At 39.9% G+C, this 11,984-nt stretch overlaps 1 protein-coding gene across 1 annotated transcript in view; it reads left to right on the top strand.

Moving 5' to 3' along the window:
* The first annotated feature begins 1,815 nt into the window (after positions 1 to 1,815).
* The window catches only part of LOC111969349 (transcriptional enhancer factor TEF-1), a 56,339-nt gene continuing 46,170 nt past the window's right edge, over positions 1,816 to 11,984 (top strand). The window contains 2 exon segments of the mRNA XM_024141756.2: positions 1,816 to 2,005; positions 2,427 to 2,553. The gene's annotated coding sequence lies outside the window, so the exon portion shown is untranslated.

The raw sequence follows: 11,984 nt of genomic DNA, 5'->3' as shown, positions 1-11,984 counted from the left end.
ATACAGTGATCCTTTGTTAAGATGCACACAGATTCAATGATTAGTCTAGGTATAATTTGCCAGCGGAGACGCACGAGAATTTCAGATGTTACGTTTTCACGCGCACTGATAAATAATTCAGGTCATACAGAAATGGATTTCCATGCTGTCAGATAACACTTTTATGGCTTCATTATGACATGTAATATCTATTTAAATGTGTACTATTAACTCAGTTTAACTTGTTCACCTACACATAGGAAGGAATAAGGAATAACAACACATTCTACACTGAAATMAGTGTTGGTTCAATATTGTACCTTGTCAAATGCAGTCCCAACTGGGTACAAACATGCACACAGACAGACATACACACACACACACACACATTTTCATATGGCCACATTTCCTGGATGCAATCTGCCAGGCGACTCATGTGCCCGATAAGGCAATGAGAATGGGCTCTGATGTAAGGCTATGAACCATTTTACAGTTTGCCATTATGCTGGGATCTGTCGGTGGGCTTCCTGGATATGCAGGGCTAATATTTAACAAGGAGCTTGTGAAACACTGTCGACAGATGACCCCATGGCTGTGAATGAATCACCGCTGTGACTGTACTCAGGTGTTGGGGTGGTGTCACATGTGCTGTGCTAGCAGAGTTTGTTCCTCCAGGGCTTGCTGCATTTGCATAGATAAGACTCCCTTTTGATGGTTAATAGGTTGGTATTGGGGGAACAGACCCTGGAGAAGAGAGAAGCTGATAAGATAAGGGGCCCTTGGAAAGCAGACATGCAGTCGGTGGTTAAGAATCACAGCTTAAAGTAGAGCTCCGCTAAGATTATGCAATTGAGACTGCCTGATATAAGGAATATGGAAGTGAACCACAATTTAAATGAAATTTCAAATGAGGATGTTGTTGACTAGCAATCCATGTGTGTGTGATACTATCTATAGTTCAAGAGCAAAACCCCACCTCTCTCCCTCTCTCTCTTGCCCACTCTCTTCCTCTGTCTCTCTTTTCTAAACATGCACAGACAGGTGTTACAAGTGTTGATGGATGTCTTCAAAAGGCCAGCCGTTCATCTTCATAGATCCCTCTTTATAAGAATTGGTGTCAAAACATTGCCTCCTAATGGATGGCTTGCACAGACACGATCAGACATATAGCCCAAACAAGGTTTGCTGTAAGCAAACCTGCTCTATGGTCTTTGACATGTCTTATGATTGTCTGCTCTCCCATATTACCAGGTTGTACTTCATAAGTACCGCTGATTGTGTGGTGGCACTGGCATGGTTCTCTCCACAGGCTCACAAGGTCTAGCCAACAGTTCTATCTTGCTTGTGTCTCAGATGATACTGTATTGAATATATAGTTCTGAAGATATAAGGCCTACTGATGTTACATTTACAACACATGCAGCTACCGAAGTATGAGAGGCGGGTGACAGATGTTCAACCTAATAAATGTTTCTAAATGTGCTCCATTTCATGTTCCAGCTGTGGAAGTGTCAAATAAAAATGCCAGTGTTGTATTCACATCTGATATTTATCAAGCAACAACATTTCAAATGACTGATATGGTTGGGATGAAGGTATCATACTTGTACTTTTATTCAGCTTTGTTGAGGTAGATGATTACAATAGAATGAACTAACTCCACAAAGAAATTCCCTCTTCTTTCTCCCACCAATTTGAATTCGACGTGTCCTGTGAGGTCATTCTTCTTATTTTCCCCCCGCTTGTCCCTCCTATCTACCATAATCTAGGGCTGTTCGGTTCGGGATGACGCCACCTTTGCTCCGCCCCCAATGCAAACTCGCTCTTCGCGTTCATTTCATTCCTGTTCTCATTCCGAGCATTCTTCGCATCTCTGTCCGTGCGTTGTCGATTCACGTACACATATCTGGCTGACCCAGAAACACAACAATAACTTTACACAGTTTACAAAAACTATAATATCCCACATTAGACAAACAAAGGGGGACGAATTTTATTACAAATAACAATAACGGAGGTGTTTGAGGTAAGTTTCAATGTAGTTAATAATATGCAAAATGGTTGCAGACTAACACTGTTATGATGAAGTTGCGCTTTTCATTAGAAATAAGAAGTAATGTATGGTATTAGAATGAGTGGGCATATTTTTATATTACAATAAAAGTGTGTGTCGGTGGAATTTTAGGTTGCCGTTTCTTGTCGCTGTTGCAACAGGGTGCTTTCACTTTGTCCACTCAGTGTTGTATTCGACTGACACGAAAATCTTTGACATTTTTCACATTTTTGTAAAGAAGCCCGACCATACGCCCTATTATATCGCAGTAAGTCCAGTGCATGAACCTCAAACTCCTAACAAGATTCCGGATACGATTGGACGTACATTATTTTATGAATGACAATTTTGGACAAGATGACGGATCAAAATGTTGCTGTTTTCTTCTCCTTAGTTGGCTCAGCCGGGAGTTGGAGATTTCAGTGGAACATTTTCGGAGCAGTGCAAAAACATTCTGCTGAAAGACTTGTTGCTCCAACACCTTTGATCGTGTATTTTATCCATCGCACTTTGAAGTCACTGTAAGTATATTTTTTGTTCTTTTATCAGGTTTAGGCTACAAAAATTCCATCAAATTCTTTGCATTCCATTTTCCACATGCGGAATTGATTCAACCGATCATAGGCAAGATCCATCAATGTTGCCGAATTGATTAGATGTGTCTTTTTAAGATAATAATTTTTGATCATCTTTGACAGTAGAAGATTATGGACTACATTTAAACACATATTGCCCATGTGCTCTCACAGTGTAGGATAGTAGGCCGGGCAACATACTTTTAGAGAATATAATCTATAAAACACATCTTTTGCATTTACAAAATAATCAGAAAATGTTATTACATAATTTTGGTGTTCTAGTGATAGTGAATGAAAACATTTGATATCTGTTTGGATTCAATGCTAGGTTTTTCTTGCTTTCGGACACTATTGAAACGTTGCAAAAAAAAAAAAAAAACGACCATTGATACCCAGTTCTTATTTGCAACTCTCTTCGTCAGTTTAGTTTTTAAACAATTGGTAATTCAATATTGATTTGAACTATTTCAAAAATAAATTCTTACAAGTAGGTTATTGTGGGCTCTGAGCTATGTTTATGTCTGCTTCATTGCTCTGTTCGATCCTTGTTTTCCATATCCGCCTTTTTTCGGGATACATTGTTGCCTGCTCAGCTAAAATCTGAATAAATCACAGGGATGGGGGTCGCATTATGTAGCCAAGGCCACTTCTATGTGTTATAAAGTTTCATCGCATCCGAAGAAACCGTGTGATCCGATGCCTATTACATGTAGGCCTATAACGTTAATCTCAGGAAAGTCTTGATCAAGATTAAGGAAGGTTAAGGAAGATTATGTAGCTTTCTATTGCTTTAGAATTTCGTAATATACATGAATTACCTATAGATTACACAGATGCTCAACTGTTTCTATTTTAAGGATGAATTTGTTGGGGGAAACTTTGTGGGAAACTTTGCACTGCCTTTTATTGTAGGCTGTGTGGATGTAGTGGTTTGCGCTGATGCTATTACAGAGCTTTAAACATATGAATATGAATAGGTTATGTAGCCTGACTGCCCTCACTTGAACCAAATGCTAAACGCCATCAAGGTCACAACATCAGATACAATTCCAATATAGGTTGTCTAATAGTTAAGCAAATATATTTTATAGAGTAGGCTATGCAATTATTGTGTAATTAACTTATAGTGTTTTTTAAATGATCTCAAAGAATATAAATATTCAAATATAACTATATGCTTGTTGGTGAATATAGAAGGTGAAATGTCTTGGTTATTTTGATGCGTGGTGATATCCACTTCATTAGTAACTAAACAAACCAAACTGCATGAGGGTATTCTTTGGCTGTGCAAGTTCTCTGATATAGAGTGGAATTCACCTTTTAATACTCTTAAATTCCCCTATTGTGGGATTGGGGAAAGACCTCCTTTCTTGCAGTTAATTATAGTCTTATATTTCAGTTGGTCTCTCTTCAAAATAGGGGCCAGCAAGATACAATGTGTTATTTGTTGATTCCTCTTACTAGGCTATTAGAATTTACTACATTAATTAGGTTGACTTCTATCAGACTTAACGCCTGACATGTCATGATGTTGAGAAGTAAAGCTGCTTGCTGTAGAGGGAAATCAGGACCAGCAATAGATGCTTTGTTTTCTGCTTATGCAACAAGTGGACCTGTTGGACACTAGCCTGCATGGCATTTTCAAGTGCAAGAATAGTACATTGTCTTTGCTTGACTCCATCAGTTTTAACTTTTGAAAGTGGGCTTATGAATTCCAATTTTACCAGATGATATCAGTTGAACCCCAAATTTGTGAAATTTAAGAATTATAATAATTATCTAGAATTTCTCTTATTCCAAAGTAATACCATCTAAACTTATGTTAAAACCCAATCACATAAACATATAAGATTTATAAAAAATAACAAGTCAATGTATATTATGGCAATATGTATTGAAGGTATTTTGAACTTGGCATTTAACATAGATAGACTGTAGCCGACTAAGCCCTTCCTCCCCCTTTTCTAAACATAAGCTTTGCATAGTTTTTTGTTATAACATTCATTTAGCCCCAATGACTCATCGGACAGGTATTTGTTAGCACTCAATTTTACATGTGCAGTTTCTATGTGGTGGAAGTGAGCTTCACAAATGCATTACATCGTACAAAAACACATATAAGCTCAATGCTGTTATTTAAACAATAATACAGCGTTTTCCCCGTCCCTGTTTCACTAAAAATCTAAGGGATGGGGCTGGAAAAATGTAACCACTCTCAAATTCATAGACAGAGCTATGGATGCAAGGACTGACCACCCATGATATGAATTATGTAGTTTAACCATGTTTTGAGGCTATACAGTGTTTGTTTACATTTGCATTGTTTACAAACATTGGAGTTAAACAAGCTTATATTTTGGGTTCTGTTGGGGTACGACACTTGACCTAATCTCATGACACATTTATAAGTTATATTCTTCAAGAATCAATGGGCATACAGCGACTTCGGGAAGTATTCAGACCCCTTCACTTTTTCCACATTTTGTTAGGATACAGCCTTATTCTAAAATTGGTTAAATATACTTATTTTCTCAGCAATCTACACACAATGCCCCATAATGACAAAGTGCAAACATGTTTTAGAATTTTTTGCACATGTATTAAAAATACAAAACAAAAATACATTATTTACATAAGTATTCAGACCCTTTGCTATGAGACTCGAAATTGAGCTCAGGTGCATCCTGTTTCCATTGATCATCCTTGAGATGTTTCTACAACTTGATTGGAGTCCACCTGTGGTAAATTCAATTGATTGGACATGATTTGGAAAGGCACACACCTGTGTATATAAGGTCCCGCAGTTGACAGTGCATGTCAGAGCAAAAACCAAGGGTACCAAAACATTTCTGCAGTATTCTTAAATGGAAGATGTTTGGAACAACCAAAACTCTTCTTAGAGCTGGCCGAACTGAGCAATCGGGGGAGAAGGGCTCTTTATTTAACTAGGCAAGTCAGTTAAGAACAAATTCTAATTTACAATGACGGCCTACCGGGGAACAGCCTTAACCTTGTTCAGGGGCAGAACGACAGATCTTTACCTTGTAAGCTCGGGGCAACCTTTCGGTTACTGGCCCACTGCTCTAACCACTAGGCTACCTGCCGCCCCAAAACCTTACCACCATCTCTGCAGCACTCCAACAATCAGGCCTTTATGGTAGAGTGACTAGGCGGAAGCCACTCCTCAGTAAAAAGCACATGACAGCCCATTTGGAGTTTGCCAAAAGACACCTAAAGACTCTCAGACCATGAGAAACAAGATTCTCTGGTCTAATGAAACCAAAATTGAACTCTTTGGCCTGAATGCCAAGCATCACATCTGGAGGAAACCTGGTACCATCTCTACAGTGAAGCATGGTGGTGGCAGCATCATGCTGTGGGGATGTTTGTCTGCAGAAGGAACTGGGAGACTAGTCAGGGTCGAGGTAAAGATGAACGGTGCAAAGTACAGAGCGATCCTTGATGAAAACCTGCTCCAGAGTGCTCAGGACCTCAGACTGGGTCGAAGGTTCACCTTCCAACAGGACAACAAGCCTAAGCACACAGCCAAGACAACGCAGGAGTGGCTTCGGGACAGGTCTTTGAATGTCCTTGAGTGGCCCAGACAGAGCTTGGACATAAACCTGATCGAACACCTCTGGAGAGACCTGAAAATAGCTGTGCAGCAATGCTCCCCATCCAACCTGACAGAGCTTGAGAGGATCTGCAGAGAGGAATGGGAGAAACTCCCCTAATACAGGTGTGCCAAGCTTGTAGTGTCATACCCAAGAAGACTCAAAGCTGTAATCGCTGCCAAAGGTGCTTCAGCAAGTACTGAGTAAATGGTCTGAATACTTATGTAAATTTGATATTTCAGTTTTTTGGTTTGAATAAATTAGCAAAAAATTATAAAAACCTGTTTTTGCTTTGTCATTATGGGATATTGTGTGTAGATTGATGAGGGAGAAAAACAATTTAATCAATTTTAGAATAAGGCTGTAATATAACAAGATGTGTAAAAAGTCAAGGGGTCTGAATATTATCCGAATGCACGGTATATCATTAATTTATAATTTAAAAAATGGATGTAGCAACTAAGGATTCTAGCTTTAAAACATGCTCAGAAATGTGAGTTTTTGAACCTCAACATTCAGTAGTTGTACGCAGACCACCTCTCTCTGAACACACATGCCTTTTTATAGATCCCACCGCTGTACTGTTTTGGCTAGGAATGTGGAAGTCTCAGGGCTGGGAAAATAAGAATATAGTCTTTCACTTGTGAAATGTGGAGAGAATATGTGCATTGCTGAGGCATTGAGTGGATTGGATTACTTCTGGGAGCAGAGAGAGACCCATTGTCTTTCCTGTTGTCAAGACTGAGTGTGTGCGAGGCTGTTGAGCTGCTGAGCGCAAACAAGCCCGTTCTCATTGACATCTGCTTGGGTCATTTTCTGCACCTGTATGAAAAAATGCAAATATCAACATTTGCTCTAGCTTGTACTGCTCTGAGATTTCATGCCAACGACCATTAGTCAACTTGTGGTTCTACGTCCTGGCCAGGCCATTGTTATGTCAAAAACAGGCTGTACTGACTATGACACCATATGGCTCTTGTATGCTTCCGATAAGCTATCTGTTCCCTTACCTTATCAATAGAATTTAATATGCTTCATATTTGAGTCACCATCTGTTGTAGGACAGTGTGTGTGTGAGTTATTGCAGGTGAGCTCATGTGTATGTGTATTTGTGCACATACGTGATTTCTTCTTACCTTGAAATTCCTGGCCTTGAATTGCACTTCAAGGTTTACGAAGTGAACAAATACATTCATAGTTTTCTAAACAAGTTCACCTAGACAAGGCATCAGTAGATATGAATGAACCACACATGGGCATCACCACATCATTTACAATCATCAAGCTGGTTTTTCCCTCTGTGGTCATGGGTCATTGTGAACATGTAAACTGTAGTGGGATTACAGCCCAAAGCAAACAGGCACGTCCTGTCGTTTTAATATACTACTAAGTCATCATTTCCTATTAAAATCCATCTGCGGTTAAAACTAATTAAGAGTTATCATAGGAGAAAAGAATGCCATGGAAACTGTTGGATCTTTGAGTGTGTTGTTTTTGTGCAGGGGGATTGTACTTGGGCTGGTGCTACATATCAAGTTTTCCTTCACAACGTCATTTTATGTATTTATTTAGTAGTATAGGTTGGCATGGAAGACATTTATTTTCTTCAGAAAATCTATTATTTTTTCAATCCTCTTACATTTGTTGCATTCTTTAAGAAATGGAAACAGCTGTTAGGAATAAAGGCCTAAACTGATCAAAAGCACAATTACGCATACCCAACAAATATTTTCTATTTCCTGTATGATAACAGTCTGAGAAATGCCTTATGGGAATCAGAATGGCACAAAGCATTCCTTTATCTAATCAAGGGAAGAATTGATGAAATGAAAGGATGCTGCTTTTGTTATAGCTACACAAAACAAGAGGAGTAGGGCGAGTAAAAGAGATGTGATCTGTAATTTAATCTGGACACAGGGTCGTTAATTGTGTAATTACATGCAGACATTTAGCAGGGGAGGGACTCATCGTCACATCATTGTGTCTGTGATCGGATAGCATGCTTCGCTAAAACACACTACCGTACTGCTGGGTTCCAGTCACTCTGTACCCTGAGGTAAACTCTGTTCTAGAAAGAGAATTTTGCAGTATGGTCTGCTGCTCAACAGTTTCAGTAAGGCCTCAGAGAGGCRGATGTWGAGTGCCACCAAAAAGGYAAAGCTGGCTCAAAGCCACTGACGTCATCTAAGTAAATCTGCTTCAGGACTGCAGTCATAAAATGACTGCCAGCTAGAGTGCACTTTGGCCTTGTCAACTGCCTTTGCAAGTGTAATTCACTTTTTCTACATATGTATAATTATGGCAAACAGCTTTTGTATTAATTTGTTTGTCCCGCTTTGTCTTTTGGTATATTGACCTTTACCTCATCATATGTTAATTTTCAAAAGGTCCAAAGCACTTTCTCTCTAGATAAGTCAAAGAGTCAAAGAAACCTTAAAAAGCTAAGTTGTAGAGCATTATACTGCCATACTGTTGCAGGAAATCTGGGGGAAATGAGAAGGAAAGAGAAAAATAAAATGTAAGAGCTTTCCTCATCTTTAGAAGTCATACAGTAAAGAAACCACTGTTTCAGCACTTTACAATTATATCCTCATAAGTCATACCATATGTCAGCCTCAGTCAGTTTCTCAGGGAAGTCGTCTTCATCACGTCTTATTAAACTGTAATGATTTGGAAGTTATTGGGAAATTGTTATAAGTACCTTCCCTACTTTCACACTCTCCTAACTCTTCTTTTTTGGATGGGAAAAAGTCATTTAAACGAGCTACCACATGACCAGACACACATGAGAAGCAATATCTAATCCATGAATCATTAGATGAGTCAGTTCCTGAAACCACTATAAACCTTCAAGRTGTTGGCCACAGRRGAAAMCAGGAAATCCAGGCTTCAATAACTTCCTTTCCCAGTGCAGGCCATGCTAGTGGTTTAGTGCCCACTAGCAATAGGAAGATGTACGCCCGTAGAACAAAGGCCCTCAGTCACTTCATTTACTGAAACTGTTTATAATTTGTGGTCTGTATTCAAATGTGGGCTGTCCAGGCTCTCTGGCACCGTATTCCCCAGTCCTCTCTTGTAATAAATCCCTACAAGGCCTTTCATTAATGGCTGCTGTATTGTTATCATGGCCGACAGAGATCAGGCAGGCTCGCTCTGCCCTGAAGCTGCCCTGGATTCAGCCGAGGCTCAGATAGACTTTGGGTGAGCTCCCAACATTAGTATGCACTCTGTGCCCAGTGAATGAGTTTGAACTCTACCCCGAAGCACAGCATTCGTAGGTTTCTTTACGGCTTAGATCTGTGTATGTAAATACTACTGTAAGCATGTTTGGCTTGGAAAGCTGGGATACATTGGCCTAATATGATTACACCTCATAAACATTTTAATTGCTCCGTCTGAGGACCATACAGTACATATGGCTTTGGTCCATTTTTGCGTTGATGCTGGATGTGGCTATGGACTACAGCATGTTGAGACATTCCTTGCATTTATTAAAAATGTTGTCTCAAAATGTTCTGACAAAGTTGTGTGTTTTGGTATCGTTTTGCCCTGACAAATAAATGATATTACAAGGTAAGCACTTCAATAGAGTTCACCTCTACATTTTGGGCTTCAAATAGGGAAATTATCATTGTCAATGTAAAACTCAGTTTCTTTCAATAACTGTTCAATGGTGTTTTGTTTGTGTATACTGCAAGCTTAATTGAAAAAGCTCATGAAATGAATTAAAGCTTTGTGCTGGCTGAAGTTGGTGAAAAATTCAGTTGAGTAAATCAGAGTTTGAGAAAACCTTGAGTGAGGTTTGAGCTTTTGTTTGACACTGGCACTGGCAGATTTATATGCTATTTGTTTCGTACAGTGACTCAATATGTACTTAACCAAGCCGGGTCAACAAGGAATTTTCTCCATCAAATTACCTTGGAGCTTCATGGGGATGATGTGTCTCATCTGGCCAAGCTTTCCTTTAAGTACCAATAAACTGGACAGCGTCCGCCACACAATGAACAGCAAACAAAATAGTTTCTAGAAAATTCAATTTGACCTTTCTACCGGTAGCACCTTGGTAGTAGGGGCTGGTTTATGGCAGATGGAGGCCCAAACAGACATCCTTCCTGAGATGGAGGCATCTGTGATGGTGAGTGTGGTGTGGAGGAGCTGGATGCAGATGGTGGTCTTCATGCTCATCACTGATTAGTTTTTTCATGCRTATCCACAGTGTCCTGACTGAGCCCGCGCCCAGCCTGAAGCCTCCAGACTGCTCTGCTCTCATAACTGTCAGGGGATCCTTTATCTGCCGGACGTTTATTTACAGCTTTAATTTCCTGCGCRTTATGCGCTCCCCCTTCTCTCCTCACTAGTGTGACGCGACCATGTGCAGACGTTGGAATGCCCTGCATATTTTTGACAAACAGAWGTTTATTGRGTCGAATGCATTGATTTCCAACATTGTTGCGGTTGGATAGCATGTTTTTATGTCATGGATTTGTAGTTCATAATTTCTGATGTGAAGAATATATCATGGGCACATTTTTTAGCAGATCATTTGCTAATTTTCTGAATAGACATCTACAGTAAAAGACTGATGGAAARTGGTCCCCTGRACTCCCACTGTATCTGATGTGATGCCCAGGTCTAGAAGGTGCTACTTGATTCTGATARGTRGTGAGGCAGGTGGGGACTGGGAGAGCTTCTTTGACAGTGCCTGTAAATCAATCCCATTCTCTACCGAGTAGAGATTGATCCCCGAGCGGGCGGCCCGTTGGTCGGGCGCTGGGCGGCGGGTTCTAGGCCTCACATTTGAGTGGGATATTATCAGACAGATTCACTGCACCCAAGCCTGCTGGTTTAAAGAGGCATGAAATAAACGCTTGGCCGTTGCCAATAACAGAGGGAGCATTACCGAGCTACTCTACTGAACCGTTTGCTCTCTGCATTGGGAGATTGGTATTGAAAACCTTGTTCATTCGTTTATCAGCACTCCATACCCAGCAGATTTATTCATGAAACCTGGAGAAAAATCCAATACTACGTAGATCAATCGGTTTGTCCCTGTGTACGGCTAGACATTCTTGTGTTCCCCTGCACACCTTGTCATTTTCCCCTCCTTAAAGAGGCTACAGCAGAACAAAAATTGTGCCAATTGGACATTTTTGCAATACTGGTGCGCTGGGTTCGGTCAGTCAAAACTTGCGTCCATAGTCATAGAGGGGGTAAAGCTTTTAATAAGCCTATTTCAGAAAGAATAGATGTCTAACAGAAGAAACGTCAAATTTCAATGTTGCTAGGTGTGTTCATCTAAGAAATGAAAAGCTTTCTGGATGTTTGAATTGTATCATTTCATGAATGTTCTATAACTTTATATCTCAAGGTCCATACCGTACAGAAAGGGTTTCTGCTCGTCATTCTTGATACATGCCATTCCAGTTATAATGAACATGTTTTGATGAAGCAAACTGTAAATGGAATCTCAGTAATGTCCCATCATGGCAATATGCATAATTGGATACTTTTTGTTCCAAACATGAGGGCTTTGGCATACATTCAACATTACTGAAATAATTAGCCGAAGCCCATGGTACGCCTTTAAAACTCACAGCGAACATTGAGTTTTGTAATCACATGGTAATTATAGTTCTCCACAGTGCAGGCTTAACTACTATGGGTCATTATGGGGTGCGCAAAAGCCATTCACAGGATCATTATTGCACCCTCTGAGATAACAGCACAAAAGGACTCCACATGGAAAATTACATTTGAGAC

The sequence above is a fragment of the Salvelinus sp. IW2-2015 genome, unplaced genomic scaffold, assembly GCF_002910315.2.
Source record: "Salvelinus sp. IW2-2015 unplaced genomic scaffold, ASM291031v2 Un_scaffold2717, whole genome shotgun sequence".
In the NCBI taxonomy this organism is placed as follows: domain Eukaryota; kingdom Metazoa; phylum Chordata; class Actinopteri; order Salmoniformes; family Salmonidae; genus Salvelinus; species Salvelinus sp. IW2-2015.
This window is presented reverse-complemented; position numbering and strand designations above follow the sequence as displayed.